The sequence below is a fragment of the Haemorhous mexicanus genome, chromosome 1, assembly GCF_027477595.1.
Source record: "Haemorhous mexicanus isolate bHaeMex1 chromosome 1, bHaeMex1.pri, whole genome shotgun sequence".
Lineage (NCBI taxonomy): Eukaryota > Metazoa > Chordata > Aves > Passeriformes > Fringillidae > Haemorhous > Haemorhous mexicanus.
This window is the reverse complement of record NC_082341.1, coordinates 120,351,795-120,376,689: the sequence shown is the minus strand read 5'-3', so window position 1 is coordinate 120,376,689 and position 24,895 is coordinate 120,351,795. Positions and strand designations below refer to the sequence as shown.

General features: G+C 42.0%; 1 protein-coding gene across 3 annotated transcripts in view; it reads right to left on the bottom strand.

The window, feature by feature from the left end:
* FAM110B (family with sequence similarity 110 member B) overlaps window positions 1-21,348 on the bottom strand; it is a 110,875-nt gene extending 89,527 nt beyond the window's left edge. For 2 of the 3 annotated variants that reach the window (XM_059860977.1, XM_059860989.1), the window contains exon 1: window positions 21,206-21,348. The gene's annotated coding sequence lies outside the window, so the exon portion shown is untranslated. Of the gene's footprint in view, window positions 1-20,479; window positions 20,762-21,205 lie in introns of those variants that run through there. The other variant, XM_059860982.1, reaches the window with a different exon arrangement.
* Window positions 21,349-24,895: the final 3,547 nt, after the last annotated feature.

Here is a 24,895-nt window from a genome sequence, read left to right as displayed (position 1 = left end):
CATTCTGAAGGTCAGTATGAGGCATCTAAAGAGATACTTGTGCAGCACACAAAATTAATCAAAATCATCAAAAGCACTAAAGACAGAAGGAACAAACTTTAAAAATAAGTCCAACATCTAAAGAGGTATCTATCTTAATTTTTATTGCAGTACTATAATTTCTACTCCTACATTCACATAGTGTACAAACATTGCATTTAAATGACCAGTTATGACCAGAGAATCAGAGGAGTTTGCAGTGGAAGAGACCTTCAAAGGCCATGCAGTGCCACCCCTCTGCCATGAGCAAAGGCATTTCCAACTAGTTCAGATTGCTCATTCAACCTGACCTTGAATGCTTCCAGAGATGTGGCATCTACCATTGCCCTATGATCATAAAAAGGAGGTAAGTTTTCAGAAGCACACTTTCTCAGACCCTGCTGAGAAAGCGTTTCATACAATGCAATTCAAGAATATGTTTCAATCTGCTTGACACAAAGCAGAGAATTATTTTATTATATTTTCAAGAAAAAGCAGTGTACTCAAAGTCACCATTTGATCACTAACTAAAAAAAAATAAAATATGTGGGATGTGAACAGAATTTGACAGGCATTCCTAAAATACATTTGACATTATTCTTTTATTTGTTTTATGTTTTTAATGATCCTGATAATCTTTGCTCATTTTACATGCAAATAACCTAACTACGCAAGTTAACTTTTTAATCCAGCAAAATTCAAGAGAATTTCAACACTAAGAGTTGTGGGGAACAAACTTCCTTTGTATTGACAATACTTAAGCATTTACACTGCATAGCAATTTAATCAGGATGTTATAATTTGGTTCTGTGTGGGTGTCAACTGATTTGCTTCAAAGTCTGCTTCACCTCTACAGAAGTTATTCACAAAGAAGATGCAATTACATTAATAACATGGGCTGACTACAACGTCTGAGGCTTCAGCACATCTCCCTTTGGGAAGTTAGGACCTGCAACTCCACATATTGAAAGACTTCCCCTGAAAAACAGTAAATATATTTCCTGACTTGTTGCACAAACCCAGTTTTGCAGGTCCTGTAGCAGCACATTAAGAGTTTCCTGTCCAATCTCTCCTATATCCACAAGATCTTGGGCAGGAAAAAGAGAAAGGGAAAGTCAACACAGGAATCCCTAACATGAACATTTTAACTAAAAATTACCTTTTCCCCCTCAAGTCTGCCCTCTTTCATACTGCACCAGGCATCAAAACACAAACTAAAGTTCTAAATCCTAATATTTGAAGGAACTAAACCAGAAACAACTTCAAAATGCCAAAACAAAGGGCATCTAAATTAACCTAATTTTTTTTGTCCACAGCTTGCAAACAGAATGTTTATGAGAAGACTCTTATCTTGATTTACATAACTTGCAAATTAATGGAAAATTCATTACATTCTCCTGTGTAAGTTATTCCATGATTAATTATCCTAATTTAACTACCTTTGCTTTCAGGTCTACGGTGACACAAAAGATTAAGATAAAATTAAAGGCTTCATACAATTATTTTCCCCAAGTTTGTTTAAACCTCTAATACAATAGATTACTCTATCTGTAAGAGCCAAGAATTTGTCTATTCCTCCAGTTTAAGAGCACTCCTCACAGTGTTTCTAGTTTAGCTATGTAATACCAGGCCAAGTCACTGGTGCTGTGCAGCTAAACACACAGGGCAGTAGCTGCTGAGGAAGAGGAAAGCTAGAAAAGGCCAAGTGAGAGATTTCATGTTTTAGCATCTCCCAATGAACTACAACAAGAATTGGCAAGCTTCCATGTTCATTTGTTTATTTTGCTGATGGGGATGCATGTTCAAAGAAATTCAGTCCTGTGGCCCATTCTGTCATATCAGTACCATAAGAGCTCTTTTGGGCAGAGTGTGGTCACACGTGGGTCAGGAGGCTGGGGACATGGCACGGAGCTGGACAGCAGGAAAGAGGAAATGCCAAGGATCCCCAGCCCCAAGCTTGGCCCCACACTGATAAACCCCGAAAGAACAGGCTCCTGTGAGGTCCTGTGATGGTGTGCAACATTACACAAGAGAAGGAAGATATTGGGGTGCTGGAGCACACCCAGAGGAGGGCAACAATGGTGGTGAAGGGTCTGGAGCACAAGTCTTATGAGGAGCTGCTGAGGGAGCTGGGGCTGTTTAGTCTGTAGAAAAGAATGCTCATGGGGGACCCTACTGCTGCCTACATCTAGTGAGAAGAGGTTGTAGACAGGTGGTGGTTGGTCTCTTCTACCAAGTAGCAGGACAAGAGGAAATGGCCTCAAGCTGTGTGAAGGAAGATTTAGATTGGATAACAGAAAAAATTCTTCACCCAAAGAGCTGTCAAGCATTGAAATAGTCTGCCCAAAGAAGTGATGGAGTCACCACACCTCTGTGTAGATGGGGTGCTCAGGGACACGGTTTAGCGGTGGACTCGGCTGACAGCGTTAGGTTAATGGTTGGACTCGATGACCTTGGAGGTCTTTTCAAACTTAAATGACTCTATGATTCTCAGGTGAACATCTTAACACCCTGATGGAAAGGAAAATGCTCCCATCCATGTTTGAGACCAATAGTGCTCCCGCCAGTGAGGAAGCTTTCTAGCCATGGAGGATAATTTTTGAGGAATAAAGCTTTAAGTTATTAATAAGAATGAAATCTCTTGACCCAGATTTTCTCCAGCTTAAAAAAAAAAAAGCATATACACACACAACACAGCCTTCCTCTACAACACAAACATAGTACACTCATCATACAGCAGAGCACCTCAGATATTTCACAGTGATAACAAAAAAAGGCTTTTTGCGCTCCTCCCTCACCCAGCTCTGCCTTAAGAACGTGAATACAGATAATGTTTGATTAAAGCAGAAACCTGAACCCCAAGTTGCATGTATTTACTTTTCAAAAGCACCTTACAATTTGATTTTCTTCTTGCCTGCTGTGATAATTGATGAAAACTACACAGGGATTAAAATGAGCACAGGTGCGTGTCTACATAGTTCAAAGAGATTTGATCTTGAATGAAAATAATAATAATAATAATAGAAAAAAGCTTGAGTATTTTTAGGAGTGGATTTAACATAGCCTAACCAAATGAGCCTAGATTAAAAGTAGGATTTTACAGTACAGATTTCATGTTCCTGAAATTTACAATGTGTATTTCACAATGTATCAGAAACTTCTGCAAGCAGTACCTGGTTTACTTGCATTTACAACCCTCCATACCATACGTGTCAGAGGAGATTCAGAGAAAAAATAAAGACACTACAAATGGTAGAGAGCACTAAAATACAATACAAGGGCATGTGTTACAAAAGACATTTGGCACTAAATCAACCTTATTTTTAAATTTGGGAGAGGTAAAAGGAAAGTCTACAAGCTGAGAATATCTTTCTGCCAATACACAAACCAGCACAAAACCCATGCTTATTTTCTTTGCCAAATTTATCCTCTACAGCTGAATCACAACTTCCTTGCACCCGTGAGGTCAGGAACCATTTGAAAAGAAATGCACAATACAGCTAATCTTTGTGTCAGCTCATCATACCTAATGCAAAAAACATGATTTTCCCCATTTTTACATCCCAGCTTCCTCCAGCAAAGCTAACTAGCATGTTGCTAATCCCAAATTTGTTGCACTACTTTGTTAAACAGATTTAAAAGACAAATGCACACAAATCACACAGGATAAAGAATTTATTCTGTGGTCAAGGCTTACTGCTGAGCTTCTATTAAGAATTGAAAAAAACCCCAAACTAACAGCACTCAATTGTATAGAAAACAAATTTATTTGCCTCAAAGGAAAACTCTACACTTATATAGACATTTTTACACAACAGCTGCTTTTTTCCCTAAACTACCTAAAACACTGTTCCTAGAATAACATGTATTCAATCTTCTTTCTGAAGCAGAATCCAATATATTTTTAGACCTCTGAAAAAATAACAGCAGGAGATTACAAATATATGGATCAGAGATGGAAGAATTCCCTATCCTCCCTTCCCTCCCCATGCAGGGGGGGCAAGCTCCTGACTCCATCATATGGGGCACAAGAGCTAATCAGCACTTCCTCCCAAAAGGCTTAATTTTCACTTAAGCACCTTTTTGAGAATGAGGGAACACTGGAAATCATTCCACAGAAACACATCAGTGAAATTGTCAACATCTGAAATTTTCCCCAGTGGCCCCCTGCAACTTTATTTACCTCCACACATTTTCCTGTACACCTTAGCCACGGATTTATACTTTTGCAGCACCCAAATATAAACTAATTCCCCGTCAAACATCTTATTGACTTAGTGGTTTTGAAACTCCTGAAATTTTGACTTTATATTTTCACACAAACCTCAGAGGACTCACCAGGGCACCAAGCCCAGTTTTGCAAGAGACTGGTAAAGAAACAAATTAAGACATGAAAACCTGAAAAAGAAAAAAATTAACCCATCACAAACACATGCTTCTAGTATGTTTTCTTTAATCAAAAACCCATCCTATGCCATTACTACACAATTCAAAAATATTTCTTTTAAATCTGTTTGAACACCAAGAAACTAATTTTCCTGTTGCTTAAACCATCTTGTATGCTTGCTATTGATTTAACTTATAAAGACAGATGATTTAAATAGCTCCCTAAATGCAAAACTTTCAAGGATAAACAAAAGACTGCATAATGAGAAAACAGTCTTTTATCAACTTGTCAATTAAACATATTGCTATTCAAATTTAGTTGCAAGATCTTGTCCAGGCCAATATTAAATCTGAGATGCAGTTCAGTTTCTACACACCACATTTAAAACTGCAAAGATAATAAAAGTACAAAAAGCAAGGCCACTAAAAAAGTGAACAATCATTTTTCACATTTCAAAAAATTCTGCAGGTCAGGTCAAGCCCTGAAGAAGACAAACACTGGTTTGGATTTTTTTTTTTTTTTTTAATTATAGCATATAATTCTGTACATAAGAAACCTTATATATTTACTATAGAGTTTGAAAGTAACAAAGAGGGGACTAAGACATGCATTGAAAAACACTTAAGACTTCAAATCCAAAATAATTTAGGCACTTTAAAGTAACCTAAATATAAAATTGCTGTCATTTAGTTTTAATTAACACATAACCAATTTGTTTTCTGCATGAATTTGCATAGCACATGGCTAATTACTACCTTGTGAAGTGTCTGAGTGGGGGGAAGGCATAAATCTTTACACAGTTCATCAACAATAAAAACCAAAATATCACAGTGAGAGCCTTTTTTTTTTTTTTTTTTTTGTGACAGCAAGTATAAATAAAAACATGCTTTTTAAGACAGAGCCAACTAAACAGGAATAAGGCTGTAAAGTGAATCAGTGCAGGAAACCCAGGATTAGGGCTGAAACTTTATTCTAATCCTGCTCACAGAAGGAGCAGTCACCAGGCAGCATGTGGTCTGGGCATGCACCTGCAATACACAGGCAGGATTTAAAAGTACTTACAAAGAGATCAAGTTTTCTCTAAAAAAAGTTTCTCTTTGGATTAGGAAGTGGAGCTGTTTGGAGCCTTCTCCAAAAAAAAAAAACAATGCACATCAGCTTGTCAGTGATTTTGCCAGAATGATACCTGTGACACATGCACAACCCATCATTCCTGGGGATTGACTTGACAGTAGGACAAAGCTCAAGAAAAGACCAAAAAAAAGCCCAAAAGAACCCCCCCCGCCGTGAACATAGTAAACAGTTTAAATTGACAGCCATACCACACTACTACTCTGTGAACTTTGCATCACCTTTATGTAAATTCCTGTATTAACTGATGAAGTCTACCCACTTGGTAAAGGTCTCAACAAACTGAGGAGCAGAATCCTTCAAACACAATGGAATTCCCCTTACAATTAAATAAAATTATCATTTGTCTGGTGCTGCAAAACTACTAGTAAAACAACAAGGCTAATCTTTAAATATCATCTCCTTTTGCCTCACACAGCCTTTTCTGACGCTTTTGTACTACTACATTAGGTGCTGCAGGAGGAACCCTCCAGCTGGGCTTGGCACCTCAGGAATTCTGGCTGTCTCTATCTGGGAGCTCTTCTGGTGCACCTGGGAGCTAAATGAACATTCTCCAGTCCACAGATCCACTTTGTATCACGGAAAGATTGGGTCATTACTAAAAAGTGCATGGGGAGGGGTTTCTAAAGGCTGTGATTCTAAGTTTATCAGAGTACAACAAAAAGAGAGCCAGAGACAAATACCCTTTCCAGTGTGGCAGCTTTGGGAAGCATCTGTTTGCCTCTGAGATTGAAGCTACTGCTTTCAGTCCTAAGCCATTTTGTTACAAAAGTTTAAATACTAACAAAGCAAGAGATATTTTGCTTACATTTTGGTGCTGTTTCTCTTGGAGTAGAACTGAATTCAGTGAACAATACCCATAAACTGGGTTCAACTCCTACTCCATCATTAGCCAAACATTGACAATAATAAAACCACAATTCAACACTGTGAAGTGGAAAGGCTTGGAGGCTACTTTCTGACCCTTTCCCTCAAGCATACATGACAAGCTGATTGCAATCAGGAGTGGTTTCATACCACTTCACACTCTACCACTAGGCTCTTCTATTGCCTGAAGAGTCAGCTGCAGTCCAGCAACAGGTATCACGCAGCAAGGGACAACTCACTTATTCCCATACACCACATGGATGCTGGTTCATTTGAAATCAAGCTACAGGATCACATCACTAAGCAAACAAAGAATTTTATGGCATTCATTATTATTTTAAAGCTCTCAGACATCAGCTGCCGTATCTGACTATGAAGAAACTGTCAGAGGCAAGTTAACAAGCTCCTAAAAACTGGAAGTCACTGAGCCGATACTAAAAGATACTTGGAGAAATAAAATAGCATTTGAGTTTTAAACTGTAAACAGTCATGTTGACATAATTAAGATATGCAAATAGGGATAAACAAAAAGGAAGGGGGAAAAAATCTTTAAAAGCTCTGACTATATCTACAACCATATTCCTACTTACAAAGCCACAGCCTTGACTGACAATCAAGTACTAATACTAATTGTTATTTAAAAGTTCATGGTAATTATATAACTTATACTTTTAAACAGTTTACTGTATTAAATACTAAACAGCTTTATCCTGCATAAAATCAAGCCAAGATACTACAGAGCCCCTACACTGCAATTCTCAGTTTTTCTTTTGAAAAGCAAACTCATTATGTTCTATAAAGAGAATGAAGTCTCTAAAAGAAGACTAAATTCTTTCTTTCTTTCTCAAAGGCAGGCTCTGAAGAGATTGCATAAAAAGAGATTTTATTCTTGGCTCAAATATGAACATTTGGGAATCACTACTTTTGAGAAAGGACTCACCCACTTAAAGGCAGAAGAATTTATTTTGAAAAGTGCTGTGAAATTTCAGGGGAAAAAAAAAAAAACACATGTATTTTGCACTTCCCAGCTTTTGGTACTTTTCCAGTCAAGACAAAAATCTCAAAATAACCTCTTCCCCATATAACTGCTTTCTCATAGATGCTGCCAAGTTATCTTATACCACCAGCAAGAATTTCTATAAGAAAGTAACTATTTCCAGACAATCCAAGTAAGAGGACTGACAGGAAGATAGAAGAGCATTTCAGATATTTCAGGAGAGAACCTGGGAGAGGGACCTGGAGAATAGGTTTACTGGGTGCCCACCTTAGTCTGCCTTGTCACCAGTCTGTTCAGCACCCTCCAGAAGATGTGGAAGAGCAACGCTGTAGCTCAGAATTCATGGACAACCATTCAAAGCACAGGGCAGGGCAAGAGTTTGAGCCCAGCCCACCTGCTAAGGACTACGTTCCTACCATAGCTAACAGTCCTCAGAGGAGCAACACTTTTCTTTGGATGCAGACCACGCACTGGAACTGCTTCCCCAGATTCAATCCAAACCAGCTGCAGAAAGGGAAAGCTCATCTAGAAGATTAGATCATTTAAGACTTTTAAACAAAGAATATTATTTGCGTGTGGACACGTGGACACCATCATGTTACAGAAAGAATACCAGGGGATTGAGAGGAGGATTCAGTCTTCTGTCTCCAAGATGTCTCAGGATCACCTGCAGGCATCCACATAACATTTCTGGACTGTTGAGGAATGTTACAGATCCCACAGTGAATGGTGCACATCAGAAACCAGATCAACTCCTTTTCACCATCTCATGCACGCATGCTGTCCTGGAGACGTTCTTTTGTGTATTCTCATCCTGTTTAATGTGAAGGATTTGTTATTTCCTAAGAGGCAAAATCTCAACTATGACCTGCGAGCACTCTGCATGGCTGAATTCCTGGCACAGCAGCCAAGGGATCATCTGTCATTCTCCTGTTAAGTGCCTGTCCCAGAACTAGAGACACCAAAGGAATTCAGGAGGGATGGCCAGGTAGATCCTATGGTCCAACCCAGAGCCCAGCCATGCCCTAATCCAGGGGAGAGGCAGGTCAGGCTGTGTCCCCTGGGCTCCTGCAGGAAGCCTGAACTTGGGGCACAGCAGGGAGGCTCTGGAGGCTCTGTGCTTTCCAGGAGCTGCTTCTTCCCAAGATCATTGGGAAGCACAGCTGCAAGGTGCACCCTGCTGCCAGGACAAGCCCAGCACATGCATCCTGCCATCAAGATGGAAAAGAAGACTGAGGAATGTCTCTGCCCAAGCAGGCCCTTGGCCTCTGCCTGGCTGCAGATGTGTCTCCATGAGCTGCCTTTACAGCAGGAATGGGGAAAAATGGCATCAGATGGTGGCTATTTTGATAACTGCCCTTGTATCACAAGGATCAGTCTCCAGCTAGAGTTACTGTACTAGGCACCAGCTCATCTTTTCCCTTTTTATTTAAATATCCACACCCTGGAATGTACATAGGAGTAAATGAAGGTACTTATATAGGCCAAACCCTGGCCTGTTCATCTACACACATTAGCATACAGGTAAAAGTACGACAGACATCAAAAATGAAGCATTAATAGTTAGCTCAAATACACATCCTAGACACTGTTAGAAGGGAAAAAAAAACCACCTAAAAAAAAATGTAAGACAACAGAAAAGTAACAACAGAAACAGTAAGGCAGTACTTCATTTGAATCGTTTTCCCAATAAAATTTTCCCTTGTGAACACTTAGATGTATTTTATTAGTAGACAACATAATAAACCAGACATCCTAATTTTATTTCACTTTACATTTTGTACATAGTCAGACTGAAGACCAAATATATAAATCAAGATAACTCTGATCTGTCTTGAAATGTGCTTTTAAATCATCTGAAAACTATGTACATGGTTTCCATGTGGAATACATCTCTTTCCATGAGAACATATCCCCTTTCTCCCCAAATCAGAAAAGAATTGGTTAAAACAAAAACCATCATGTAATTCAGAACACATAAGCAGGTATGTTGTGTAATTTCCCATCAAGGGAAGTTCTCCTACACTTTAAGCTCCCAAAGTCTGTGAATTTGTGATCAGAGATACCACAATATTAAAAAAAAGGAGAAACTGGGCATCAACCCAATGGCACACTCCTTTCACTGTCAGAAGCCTTCAGAGGTACAAAGCACAGAGGCCACAATTAACTTGGCCATACTCTAGCACTGTAATTCCCTCCTCCATATCCAAGCTTTGCCTCTTCTTTACCCTTGGAGAACACTCACTGTAGGTGCCAGTGAAGCTTATAGGGCAGTGACCAGAGTTTCTCACATTCTCATTTGCACTTTTATTAATTGCCATGTCAATGATATAGTTGATCATGGAAAAATATTGTAAGAGCTGTTCAACTTGGTGAACAAGATATACCTCACCTCGGTTCTGTTTACCTTGTTGTCAGAGACCACAATCTTTGCAGTTATGAGAAAGTGAGTTCTGACATTGACTTAAGAAAAATCTTAGCCTAGGAAAAATCTCTGCATTTCTGCATAACTCTGCAAAACAACTTCAGAGAAAGAAAGAAAGAAAGAATTCATGCCCATGTGACTGCTGTACAGAAGAACAACAGAAGAACAAGAAGCCATTATCTCCACCTGTTGTGGTGTGAAGCTCCGCTTCCTCCTTGCCCCCCCCCCCCCCCCCCCCCCCCTTCCTAATTGCTGTCTGTCCAGTTCCACATTCCAGCAAGGGCATCATGTAATTGGCAGAAGTTCAAAAGATGCTTTTCAGACCTGGAGTCATTGGCCTGTCCAGGTGTCATTGTCCCCTGAGACCCTCCCCCTCCCACCTGGTTGGTGGCTCACCTATCCTCTCCCTCCCACCTCTCGGTGAGCTTAAAAGGCATCATAGCCATGTGGTCCGGGTCTGTCGGAGCTGTACTGAGATTCAGAACTGTGTCACCTTGGAATAAACTCTGGATTTAACTCTCCAGCAGAACCCGCTCTCTTTCTCTTCACCATCACCTGAACCTTTTCCACTAGAGGTAAACTGAGTTTCTGCTTTGCATGGACTCATTCCGAGTGCCTGGCTGCAACTGCCTGCGAGCTAAAGGTGTCTCTGAGGAGAAATATCCCCAGCAGTCATCTCTAGCACAGTGCAATCAATATCCCACCCAAACATATCAGTTATTCTAATAACACTAAAAGTGAATTTAGGAGTTTGGTATTCTATATATTGCCTATTAAGAAGAGAAAGGTATTAAGGAAACTATGGGAAATCCACAGTTGCAACTCCAGAACTATAATGCAAAAAGGACTACATGGAGGACTATTTTATTGCTTCTTTCAGCTCAGTATGTTATGGTACTAAATTACACTTCATTGAAGCCAGACTTCATGGGGATTGTCAGCACTCCTCTGCCTGGTTCAACGTCAAGTACAGCTGACATAATTTTCAAATATAAAAACATGGCTTTCACAATTTGCACTAAGCTGAATGAAGTATTACATGAAAGCAAATCACACTGATTAAGGAACAGGTTTTGTTTTGCTTCTCATTAGAAGTTCAGCTTTAAATTAGTAAAAGTTCAAGACATGGGAAAGACGTAGGAGAAAGACTGGAACCTCACAGCAGGCAACTTCACATTAGACAGTGTCTGTATCCCAACCACCAGAATACAAGCTGCCTCCTTCCTTCATGTCCAGCTCAACCAGCAACTCCTTCAGCCTTGAACCTGCAGCAACATGTGACAGCCTCTGGCCTGCAGAGGTGCAACACTAAACATGTCCACTGCAAGGGCTTTTTGCATAGCAGTCTCTGTCCTTCTAGTCTGCACCTTGCTGTCCCAGCCCAGCTGCAGCACCTACAGGGAACAGCATCTTCAGGGAAAGTGTTCTGGGCACACAGCAAACTGGAACCAAGGGTACTGCAAGAATGAGCATGGGTCTGTCGTGTGGGCAGGTTCTCTACTCAGCATCTATGCTGATCCCCTCTAAGCAAAATATACAGTACCATCCTGCTACTCATCAGGAAAGCAAGCCTTCCTGTCCAGTAGCCTTTGATTAGCCTTGACCACAACAGGAGGCAAATACTCCTCTCTGCTCTCTGGCTCAGTAGCACAGCCCACACAGTCTAGTAATATATACGTAGGAGGTGGAGTGTGAGGATCTGATTTAATACTGGGGCAAGGCACCTTGTAAAAATATCTTTTCAGCAACAGTCACCCAGAAGTAATATGGAAATCAAATTAGTTGATTGCAACAATCTAAACAGCTTAATTTGAAATGTTCATAGAGGTTCTTGGATAATGAAAGTTTAGAAGGAGAAATCCTATATTTTATTAAATTCAGCATAGATGGGGGACAGGGCCTCTCCCTACAGCTTTTGTCTACTGCATTTTAGGGCAAGTAATGAAAACATTAATGCAGCTTAGCCAGCAAAGCACAAGTTAATTCAGCTTCTATCTCTCCAAAGCCTATAATTCTCTGGTCTAGTCTTCATGACGAGCACTTTAAAATGTTTCAGATAAAAGATGAACATCCCTATAATCATCTCTGCACATGCCTGTTTATGAGAAGTATGGATGCTACTCCAGAAGGTACTGCAGAGCACACAGTTCTCTTCCCAGGCACGGGAAGCACAAGCAGGTGTTCCTGCAAGGTTAGGATATAAAAAGTAAGCCCAGGAAATGACATGGAGGTTTCACCAGGACACTATGGCTAAGCCAGTCATAAGGACACAGCTGTTTCACAGCTGCACACACATGGAAGCCCAGCAGGAGCTATAAAGTTGACACAGCATGGGCTTTAGGGACAGAAAGGGGACAGTAGCAATGCAGGACACCAACAGAGGGAATGTCAAGCAAAATTCAAGAGCTGCTTAAGATGTGAGGTGCCAGTGGAACCCAGGGAGGCCACCATACTCCTAATTCTTCATATAATGCTTACAAAGGGGTCCTCTAGGACAGTCCTGTACCAATTCTTTTTGCCCAGAGTCTGATTTCTCACTCTTCAGCAGATAAGCCCTTACCTCCTGGTGTTAAGGGAAGCCTCCTTATTTTTTATTCACCTTCAGCATTTACACAGAAAATTTTTCTTCATCCTTGATTCCTCCAGCCTGCATAATAATACAGGTGATCAAGAATAGTAGACCACTGACTCAATTTTGCCTTTTTATTACAGCTGGGAGAAAGTCTGCTGCAATAATCTTGTTCTAGCTCATCAGCATCTGTTCTTTAGTATGTATTCTGGATAAAGCCCATGTAGACAAACTAGCAGGGTGAAATTTCACGTAAAATTCTTTGTCTTCCTGGTCCAATCTCATTTAACTCATGTTTGCTGCCAGTTTCCATGTTCCTAGATCAGGAGATGGTGTTTCACACAACTGCCTAGTCTGCCAGGATGGATGGCTTCACAGCTGGGGCCACAGCATCAGAACAGCACGAAGGTGCACAACCAAGACTTTCAGGAATAAACAGTATCAAAAAATAAAATCAGAAAGGCCAAAGAGCATTTGATGGTCCCACCTCTTAGAACTACAAAGTACCCATTTAAAATTCCACTTCCCAATGTGAAGAAGCTTCCAGAAGGGTGTGCAGAAAATTATTGCCCTGAATACTACCAATTTTACATTTGCCGAGTGAAAACCATTTGTCTATTTGTGTGCATTTCTGCAATTGTACTTTTCATTCACTAAGATGAGAAACTGCTTTTCTAATGCAATCTGCTACTATTCAGATAGCAAAACAAAGTAATGTCTGGTAGCAGGCCTGCTGTTTTTGGCTTTAGAAGGGTGGGGGGTTTTTTTCCCTCTCTTCCTGTGAGAGGAAAGCTTTTCCCAAAGGATTCAAGCAATTTCATAAAACAAATGTAAAAACAAAGACACTTTTGTTTAAGGACTGAAGGGTTTGTTTTGGTTTAAGGGGAGATTGAGAGGAAAGGAAGAGAGAAATGATACTGATCATCTTTCAATTAAACAGAGGAAAAAAAAAAGTTCTCAGTCCTAAAAGAAATTTGTGTGATAGCACAAACTTGCTATAAGAAACAGGCCCGCAGAAAAAACCCAAGATTTATTTTTTAAATAAATAAATTTATTTTAGTCACAAGTGAACACCTCAAATGACTACAGCAAAGATCAGAGGAAAGCAACATTTCTCTTCACATAAAGAGAACATTGTGCACTCCTATATGGTGTGTTTCATTAGAGTCAGTGTCTTTTTCCTCACAGTCTATCAAACAGAAAGAAAGGAGCACAAGGGGGAAAGACCTGAAATCTGTAGTTTTAAATACCCAAAGATTTGGGGGATTCACTTCAGCTAGAAGTTCTGAAGCTCAGCCTTACAAGCATCATTTCATTTGCAGGGAATAGGACCCAATATTACAACAGGAGTAAACCCCAAACTTGCACAGAAAACAGTGCAAGACAGCACAGCAGCAATAAATAAAGAGAAAATTAACTAGAACACATGAAATCCTTCAGTAAAACATGTATGGAGGCCTTGCAGGAAATCTGAATAAGCAGGCCTTCCCATCTGCAATGATCCCCAAGCATTTGTACAAACATACTGCAAAAATCACACACTATGGAACTGCCATTCCAGTTTCTAATTAGCAGATATTAATTAATAAAATTAACTGGTTTATTTATCAGTAAGTCCCTACATCTTGTATCAAGTTTTACTATGTAGAGAGACTATCACAAGTGATCTTCAGTGACAAAATAACATCTATCCAAATGGAGCAAAAGCAAACCATCACTGCCTACCATTTAAATTCATTCAGGATTGACACTCACTGCAATTAATTGAACAACCAAACTAACACACTGGGACAACCCAACAGTAACAAAGTTCAGCAGTACTGCAGCTCAGAAAGGCGAAACAACACAGATAATACAAATCTAAATATTAAATGCAATTAAATACAACATGCACATGGAATGTGTCATGTTACTTATTGTACTTACATGAGCAATTTACTAATGTTAGTAACAAATATGCAATTTTCAAAATATAATCTTGAAGTATGTGGCTGCATGTGACAAAAGTGACAAAAGGCTCTTAAGTAAGATTTTAAAAATGGTCCAAACCCACTGGAGTTAGACAGGATAACAAATAAGAGATTGACAGACATATCACAGCAACATTAAGTTTTATATACATGAAATAAAGTACAAATAAAATTCATATTATCATCATCACCATCATCTCAAAAGTGTTCTACCCAAGCATGACTTATATGCAGTTTAAATTAGGATGGAGGAGAATCATTTATCTATATATGCACATGCATACATGAGAAACAGCTTCCTTGTGGTTGCCTGACCTCCCAAGTAGTACCATGCACAGATTAACTTGTCAAATAGAGTGAGACACCATACAAAGGCCATTACAAATCCAAAGGTCTGGGTCCACTCATGAATTTGGGTAGTTACTTAAAACAGACTTGTCTAGTACTGTGGAGAGGCACTAGATTAAGACAATTCAGACAATACTCGACTCAATTATTCTCTTCCCTGTCCTGTACAGTCTTAAAACATTTCCTCCCATTTCTTAATGCAGACTTTTCCAAGACCTCAAATTGTAACAGGAAATTATTTGAGTGATTTTTGTTTTTAAAGCAGCAAAGCATCAAGAGACAAGTGCTTTGCTCTTTGATTTGCTAAAGACTGTTTGAATTTAGGTTGAACACTCCCTTGTAAACATGAAATAACTTTTCCACCACATCCATTAATATTTGGGACTTGAAGGCTGTCAAGTGAAAGATGTTATAATGCCCACCACAGCCCTAGTCTCATCTTTTTAAGCTATACACCCAACACTTGTATAATAGGGCAATAGCAGTAAATGAAAAATAATAGTAAGCAGACAGCCTAATAACGCATGCTAAAAGCTACCAGGACAATACATTCAATTTTCCCTGGGATTGTTTAATTATTCTTCTGGTGGCTCAACACAATCTTTTCACAATTACTTCCTACGGGGCATGCTGACACATTGAGTTCATTACATAGCTCCTCTTTAAAGCAAAAAATACACAGGCATTTAGAGCAAACACTTAAAATTCAGTAGTTCAGATTTTTAATAAACTACATTGGAAGGGAGTTTGCAACTGGATTATTTCTCAGGAAGAAAGACACCTGTCTTATAAATTCAAAGCTAATAGTTATAAAGCAGTATCAAGACATTCATCTTGCTTTGATGTACAAACACACTCAAAGCACCTTATTTTTCAATGGTTCTTCTCAGAATACATTCACATAGGTGACATATTCTTTTTTCTTTTTGAAGGCATCTCAAAGCTTCCAGAAGTTTCACTGGGCATACACAGACCAGCCACAGGACAGTTTATAAACCAAGAGAGACTGAAGCTATGGCAAAGCTCAAACAAAGCCAACACAGCCTTCAAACTACACGTGCCATCTCTACACTTCCAATGGGGCACACGTCTCTTCACTGTGAACCAGTCAAGGCTCCAACACTGTCACTAGAGGAAGCGTGTCCCAACTGGCACACCTCATACCCCAATTTCTTCCCAGTGGCTAGGTTGCATTGGCCTTTGCATAGCTCAGCACCAACACCTGGGTCAGGTAGTACAAAACCAAGCCACAGACAAGCACACATCCTCCCAGCGGAGAGCCCCCACCATGGGTTTTCAACAGCTCTGCACTCCATCTGCCCCACAAGGCTCTGCCCAAGCCTCTCCCCGGAGCACAGTCCCTAACAAGAGGATGCAGCCGGTGCCATGAAACACTCGTAAGACCAGAGAGTATGAAATCAGGCAGAGGATAAACACAGGCACTCATTCGACAGGAGAACCCTTTTATTTATTTATGGGTGCAAGTCAGCCAACCTGACCTCCAGCCTGCATGTCCATTTGTGCATTTTCTGTCCCACACATATTAATTTGAGGTTATCTTAAATATTTTATGAGTTAAGCTTCATTCCACTCCATTATGCACTAAAAAGAGAACAAAACAGCTACTAATGTCATAGATAAGTGTTTTTACTTGCTATAAATTCCATCCACCATCATGTGACTAGACAACACATGCTCCCCAAAAATAAGTGCTTCTTCTCATCACACCTCCTTTACTGAAGTGACTTCTATTTCTGTTGATTAACTGTGAACACCAAAGCATAAAATATAGCAGTTTCAGTTACCTGAACTGCTCCATTCCTGCAAACTTTGATACTTAACTGGGACTCAGGATACATACAGCTAAGAAGGCATCCAAAATCTGACAGTAAGGAAACTCTTTTCAAATTCCCCACGTGCATTATTCCTGTACTCATCCATCAAATTACCCTTCTGTACATCAAGTTTTTAACCCAAAATCACAGATGAATCTTCAGCTTATGACCCTTCCTCTCCTCCAAGAATTTGCCCCAGGGAGATTCTAAGCAGCTGCTATCTCCCATCTCTGCCATTACTAAGAAACAAAAGCCAGAGTCATTTAAGTTTTGGTCTCTCATCTAACTCCAGACTGTTCACATTACATGATATTTGTAGCTTGTATGTCCATCTACATATTCCACTAGGACTTAATATTTTCTCTACCTAAGTTCCCAGAACTATGTACAGTATTTGACACAAAGTCACCCTAAAGCCTTGCCTAATAACTTGTCTATCTTCACTGAAGAGCTCTTATAAAGCATCACATTCACTCCCATTTCATGGTTAGCATCAAACAAGAGTCATCCCTGTTTGACTATGGCCGTCAGGCCTTTTCCTCCAAACCTGTTTTAAGGGATGACTTGCCAGCTGATAGCAGATGTGCTGTTAATAATCACTCAGTAGATAACTTGGCTTTCAGAGCTATTCAACTTCCTGACATTCCTATTGTTTCAGTCATCACAGACATTCAATTCTTCCTGTGCAATAATCCAAACCACCTCAGTGCTGACTACGTTTCCCAACTTTGCTTCATCAGCAATTGTCCTTCTCATACAGTTATTTCAGCCAGTATGGTGTAGTAAAGAGACCAGCTCACCACTAATACTGGTGCAGGGCATGAATAATTCCTTTATTCAGGCAGGCAAACTCATAATTTCCCCTTCAGGAGACACCTTTAGCTAAGCCTCACACTTCCAATGTAGTTATTTTTGGTGTATATACATGGAACTGAAGCATTCTGCTCCTATTGTCTAGGACATTCAGTATTTAGCCAGGAATAATATGACTTTAGTCTCCAATGACCTAATTGTGGCAAATACATGATGCTCTTTATCCTGTTTTCCACTTAGCTTTGTATACTTAATTATTATTTCCATTCCAAATTTATTCTAAATCCTTAAATTCTATTGTGACCAGTGTAAAAGGTGTGAAGATATCCTTCTCTTCTCCTTTTAAAAGAAATGGAACTATACATCTTTTGCTATCTTGCTATCACAAGACAGCCTAACTGATAACACCCAATTCTATTTTTTAACCTAGCTCCAGTGCCCTGCCCCAGCTCTTTCAGAGCACAAAAGCAGAGACCCTTAGACTTAGTTTGACTGGGAGCAGACATTTATTCCAGACATTTCCATTTGGCACCCTATCTTTTTCCCATATTCAAATCCTCATGCATATCTAAAACTAAACAACTAAAACAAGAAGTGCTAATTTTAGAGGCATCAAGCATTTTTCAAACAGCCTGGTCCTCACAACATCATAGCCAAATTCTCTTCTGCTATTTCTTTTTTTTCCCCCCCTCTTCATCTTAAATTTCTTCATCCTCTAGTTTTTGGCAGTTCACATGCTATCCCTGCAGTTTCTCCTCTCCAACAATCAATCCCCTCCTTTACTTCATTCCTTTTAGGTTTTCTGGTAACTTGCAGTATCTTATTCTCACAGCAAGGTCCCCAGCCCAACTTGGCAAGCTTTCCCTTCTCCTTAAAATGCAGTTTCCAAGCAGCTATTGTACCTTCCACTCAAGACAGTCCAAGCTTTTTTTTTTTTTTTTTTTAAATTTAAACCTCCAACTCCTACAGGACTTTAGCTCTGCGGACAACACAAACTAGTTCTTCTAACTTCTCAGAACTTGCCCTACTAAAATAAAGCTTCCTTGAAAGAAAAAAAACTTTGTAGTTGACATATACTTACCCTTCAGTTTAATTCAAAATTATTAACTTGTGGCTGATCAACACATGTGCTTAAGGCCTTATGGAAGGGAGCCGTAATCTAGCAGCAGAAAACAAGACACACTGTCAGCCAGTGAGAGACCAGAGATGTTCCAGAATTCAAAGATACACCCTCTAGTTCTGGGCAGGCTGTAAACATAAGCATTCATTTACTCTGCATTCCACTACAATTAATGGCCAAAATCTACCCTATGATAATTCAGTGTACTGACTTCTAACTTAACTAGTCAGCCCTGGGAAACATACTTACAAAAGCACATTTGAGAAACACCTTCCCTTTACACACTAGCACACTATCCAAAATGAGCTCTGTAGCTCTGAGCAATCAAAACGTATTTGCAAAGTTGTGTCCTACAAATTGACTCAGTTTTGCCTCAGTAAATCTTAGACCTCCAGATTTGGAAACAGAAGCGTGAACTTTGAAAGAAAACCATCTCCTATCCAGGGGAAGACTGCACCGATATTATTAAGTGCAGCAACAACTGGATCTTCAGCATGGTCACCACAAGCCTAAGAGGAGCAGACAAGGAGGGTGCAGGTGGCCAACTGCTACAACACAACACAGAAAGAGCCTCTCTAGCAAAGTGACAGTGAATGATCTCCACAAGAACCTGGAAAACATGGTTTCCCTCTTAACTTTAGAGTGTGATACAATTTGCTTAACACAGATGCACTGGCATGAAGGCAGTCCAGGCCTCCTGTGCAGCTGAGTGAACTTGCTGGCACAGGCTATCAGTCCCATCGAGGCAGTAAATCACACTTACCACCACATTCCTGCATCTACACGGCAGTGCACAGGCACCTGCCTGCTGCCTCCTGAAAGCCAGAGGGGAAACTCAGTACCACAGCATGAAATATCAACTGACATGCTAAGTTACCAACCCACATGAAATGGGGGCCCTGAGAGGGCACACGGCTCTGTCAGCTCCAGCAGCCCCACAGCACAGCGAGGGCTGCCCACCACCCATGGAGGATTGATGGTGGTCTCGGCATCCACCTCCCTTGGCCACCAACATCACCATGTTCATCTCCCTGTGGAGCACCTCCAGGCTGCTGGTGCCTTCTGCTCTCACGACCACTCTCCCAAGCCTTTCCAGGTGTTCTGCAACCCTCCAAACTGGGGAGCATGGCACTGGACACCTTGAAAAAGCACATCATTTTTAGCCATGCACGAGGAAACAGCATCCTACCTTTCACTCCAAAAGCGCTTAAAAGTGCTTTATCCTGTTAATTCTAGGTCAATTGAGCACACGTGTGGTATGGATTACACTGACCCTTTTAGAGCTCTCAACATTTTTAAATAAGTAGGACACTTAACATTGGATGCCCATAAAGCTGCATACCTCCTGTACACCACACACCAAGAGCTGCCAGTAGGCTTTAAGGAACAACTAAGGAATAGTTGCTTTATAAAGCATGGCTCTTATAGCACACAAGTACAAATGTGAAATAATTTATAAATGCCAAGTCTGACCCTGTACCACATTAAATCGATACAGACATTTTACAAAAAATGCCTGTATTGGATGAACTGAAGTGACCTTTGGAAAGCCACCCAACAAATCAGCACCAGATTTACAAACAGTACAAGTATTTAGTACAGCTCAATACAGCTGAGTGATAAAAGGGTCTACATTGAAGATAAAAGTTGTCCTGGTGTTTACAAAATGCAACAACACTGACATTGCAAGCATAAAGACTATGTTTCATCCTTAAATACCTGAGTATCTAGAGACTTTAAACACGAGGAACAATCAGCAAGCAAAGGACCATAAAATTCAAGCTTAAAAAGTTAACACTACGATTCACTAGAGATGTTAATTTGCCAGTACCAAGCCTTTGCAAGTTTTAACCATTTTCTCTGCACTGTCAGCAGCCATACGTATTGGACCCTTAGACACAGATAACCCCATTGCTTTCCCTCCTTTTCACAGATGCTTGGCTTGAGGGAGGGAAGGAAGACGAGCAGGGAAAAAACCCAACACGTTTAAGTAAATTACCTTTTGGAGCAGCCTCCTTCCCTCGCCCAGCTAAAGTTTTCTTGGGGTCAGATTAGCACTCCGAAAGGAGAGCAGGCGCCGGCAGGCCCCTTGGCAGGCGGTGCTGTGACAGACGCGGGGCAGACCCAGGGGAGGCAGCCATGTGCTCAGCCCCGCATCCCCCCGAAAGGGCATCCCGGGAGGAAGTTCTCACTACGCACCGACTCGGGGAAATAACTCGGAGGAGTCCAACAGCTATCGCTTCCAGCGGCTTTCTCCTGGGCCAAATGCTTTCCCCTGCCATTTAGCGAGGCATTTCAGACGAGCCAAACCGCCCTACCCGCTCCGCCGCGAATCCGCTCGCGGGCTGGGGGTCGGAGCCGCCGCCCCGGAGGCGAGGGGCAAAGCTGGCTCGGCCGGTGGGGCAGCGCCCGCGGCACCCACCGCACGGGGCTGGGCTCCGTCTCCACCGGGAGCCGCCCGCCCACCGACCCCCGGCAGCGTGGCTGGGCTGGGCAGCCAGGGCTGGGCGGCTCCTGCCGCAGCCCCCGCTTGGGACGAGCCCCCCGCCCGCCCTCGGGGCAGCGCAGCGCCCCAGTCCCGCGGCAGCCCCTTCGCCAGACACCCGCCGGGGCTGGGAGTGCGGGGTCCCGCTCGCCCCCGCTCCCGGGGCCGCCCCAAGGCAGCGGGGGAGCCGCGGGATGGAGCCACTTTCGGCCCCGAGCCGACGCCGCGCCTCGCCCTTACCGTGCTGGCCAGCGCGGCGCGGGAGCCCCCGGAGAGGAGCGAGGCGAAGCCGCGGAGAACCGCGAGGAGCCGGGGCCGAGAAAGGCACCGCCGCCGCCGCGAGGAGAAGGCGGAGGGGGCGGGGGATCGGCGGCGGAGGGGAGGAGACGGGGGCGGGGAGGGCCCGGGCCGCTGGCGGCCGCCCGCCCGCCGCGCAGCCGGCGCTTCCTCCCGACGCGCTGCCGAGCCGAGCCGGGCCGGGCCGGGCCAGGCGGGGAGCCCAGGGCGGGCGCTGGGCTCGCCCCTTGCCCGGCCCGTGCCGCACAAAGGGGACCCGGCGCTGCCGCCTTTGTTCGGCCGAGCGGCGCCGGGAGGGGAGGGCGGTGCGCTGGGCGCTTCTCCCACACGGAGATTGTTCCTCCGGCACTGGCAGGCGCGGAACAACTTCACCGGAGTTAATTTGGGTCTGTGATGAAAACTCCTCCACCTGTGCCAAGCGCTGCTCGGCATCCAACACTAAAGCCAGCCCACGCGCGGTGCTTCAGCTGCCTGTTTATGCCTCAGGAGCTGACTGGTGACTCCTGTTAAATTAAGGGTGGGTTTTTATTGCTCAGGGTAGATGGCATCGCAAAGATCTTAGTATGCTGTGCTTGGCAGCAACCAAGAAGCATTGAAAAACGAATTTCAGATATACCTTTGCCCCATTGTCTGTGGTAGGTCACAGATCTTTCAAACGTAGCTACTCATATTGATCTACATGTCCAATTAACATACCTTTCTTAAGGCTTTTTTTTTTTTCTTTTGCACCATATTTTAGTGCTCATCTTATAAATCTTCTCCAAGCTTACCGATTTAGTTATTCAGTTCAGGTACCTGAGGTTAACACATACAGTCCTGTCACGCCAGTTAAAACCGTAGAAGTGGGAGAACTTCCGCTCATTCGCATCCAACTTAGAAGAAAGTGACAGAAATCCCCTTCAATGAGGCCTCTCTTATACTTTAGTCCTTTGCGTAGAGGTGGAATGAGCAGTCACTGTATAGCCACAAGTGGACTATTAAGAAGCCAGCAACAAAAGTAGACTACCCTAAGTTTGCTATAATCAGGAGTAAACTCTAAGCAGCCTCTTTTAAAAGGTCTTTTCACATAATGTTCATTAAGCCCCAGCAGTTAAAAAATCCCACCTGGGAGCTCTCACTATGCAGAGTTCTGCTTCCCAGACTGAGAGGGGCAGAGCAGCACAGGGCTTTAGATGCTAAGCCAGCTCCTCAGGTTTAGTACTAGGCCATGTTGCATTTTTGTGCTCCAAAGAAGTAGATGATTTATCAGTTCCCCTAGCTAATTAGCTAGAAATTTTCTGCATGGTCCATGAGGTATGTGAGGAAGGAGGGGAACCCATGGCATGTGAGTTTTCTGCATTACCCACACAGACCTTCTACCTCTTGTATGTGTTAGCATAGCTGCATCAGAAAAAGGGAATGAAAAGTATGTGAATTTGAACCTTTACTCCTGTAGCTGTGGTGTGGGGGAATAATTTTCTGTTTTATCTTAAAATTAAAAAATTATGTGCTTGGGGGTAAAAAGTCTGAAAATGTAAAACAGTGTAGTAAGCATGAAGAAGCCTGCCTAAGACATCAGTCAGCCTTAAATAAAGCCAGTGTGCTAGAGGTGTAAGACACTTCCTAGGTGCTATTGAGATCTTCTTGCTGCATTATGCACTAGGGCCAGAAGCCAATCATCAGCCCTGCAGCATGTGCTGAATGGAGCCTCTGCCACACAATGGCATAGTCATTTGTCACATGTCCAATCCACAGGTATCCCACCTCTTGTGGCCAACTTTTACAGGATGTGCATTGTGCCCTTCTTTCTTTAGGCTAGATGTACGTAGTAAGGGGAGGAGTAAGTAAATGCAACTGTAATGTGAAATTAGATGATGTGTTCTGGCCAGAAAATCTCCCAATTCCTAGTCAAAGCAGTGGCTTATCAATATTTTAACTTCAGATCAATATGCAGACATTTGCTAGAGCCTAGGTGGGTATATAGCAGTTCTGTTGTGCCCTTTCTGACAAAACAAGAACTATGGAGTTCTTGTTTTGTCAGAAAACCTTACACTACTACCTGGTAAGTTTTTCACACCCAGGAATCAGATGATGACCAGCTTTATTAAATTATGCCACACTGTGCAGCTGCTGCCTCTGGGAAAAGAAGTATGGAATAATACAATTAATGCCTCACCTTTTAATATAGCTACCAAAATATGATCTTTGTTTTCACTGTCAAGACTAGTGACAGAAGCCTCAGACAGATGACCAACCCATTGAAGCAGTGGTGAGAGATCCTCCCAGTGCAAGGCAAGCTGCAGCCTTGAGCTCATCATGAATGCCCATGGACTTTGTCACGTGCCAGATCCCTTTAATGAAACCAGCAGCCTGGCCCTAAGATGACATTTAAGGGTGCATTAAATTATTATCTACCTACACAAACCTTTGTATTTTAAAGCACTATAACCCTGGATTTATAAATCATATCTAAGACAGGAAACTAATTTTCTAAACATGCATGTACTCAATTAAACTTGTTCAGTAAGGCTGCTGAATAGGAGTAAAAATTGTGCATAAGAAATTGTGTTGTCTGGAACTAAGTCAAGAACCCCTGGAAATGAACATAAAATTATCACATTCCAGACTGATTTCTTCTTTGTGCTTTCCAAATAACAGATTATTAAAAACTACATTAATCCTCTCAGTCCATTACAATATTTCACAACTTTCAAAAGGTTTTGAGATAAAAAAATTAAAACTCCGCCTATTGATCATAACTCTCTTCCTAAATCCATATTCTTGTAAGACCAAGAATAAAGCATTTATTGCTCTGATCAATTGGTTTACTCAGAAACAGCTGGCACTACTTAAAATTGTGTTAATTAACACAGGTTCTCAAGGTCCAGTTCTAATGCAGACAAGCTGTGTCCACCTTAAACAGAGCCCTTGTTATTGTTCACGCTACTTGAATCTGCCATTAATAGTAAGTCTCCATCTCACAGCTGCTGCTAAACCTAAGGCCTGCTTGCATTCAAAGAGGATTTCAGTTCAAGTTTGGCACAGTACATGCTATTCACAAAGTCACCTGTAACTGTAAGAATGACTGAGAACAAAGCCACTCATTTTCCACTCGTTAGCTCTAAAATCCCTGCTGTGGAAAGTTTGGGGTTTTGGTATGTCTTCCTTGTGTGGACTTATGTGTAATGCTCAAATATATTGAAAAATGCAGACTGCTGCCTGAATTACTGCAGCACTCAGGCTGAATAAGCCACAGCAACTCAAGAGTGATGCAGCCTTCCTAGCTGCCCCTACCCCTGTAAGGGTGTATAATATTTATCTTTGTAAATATTCTCTCCAGTTTCCTGACCAGGAGGTGTAAGTTGGGGCCAGCCACAAGCTCAGCTTGTTACAACAACAAGTTACAAGCTGTAACCTGCAGCAGCTACCCCCTCACCAATTCTTTTAGTGTACCTGGCATTGGTTAAATCCATTAGTGAGGCATGTGCACGATCTCTGACGGTCAAGCTGGTCTGCCTGCTCAGACTGTCCAGCCGTCACCTCAGCTGTGCCTGCCGAGGTGGGAGTGAGCTGGCCAGACAAAACACTGCTTTAGCCATCACAGCTGGATCAGCCCTTGTCTGCACCTTACTGTGTTGCATGCACACATTCAAC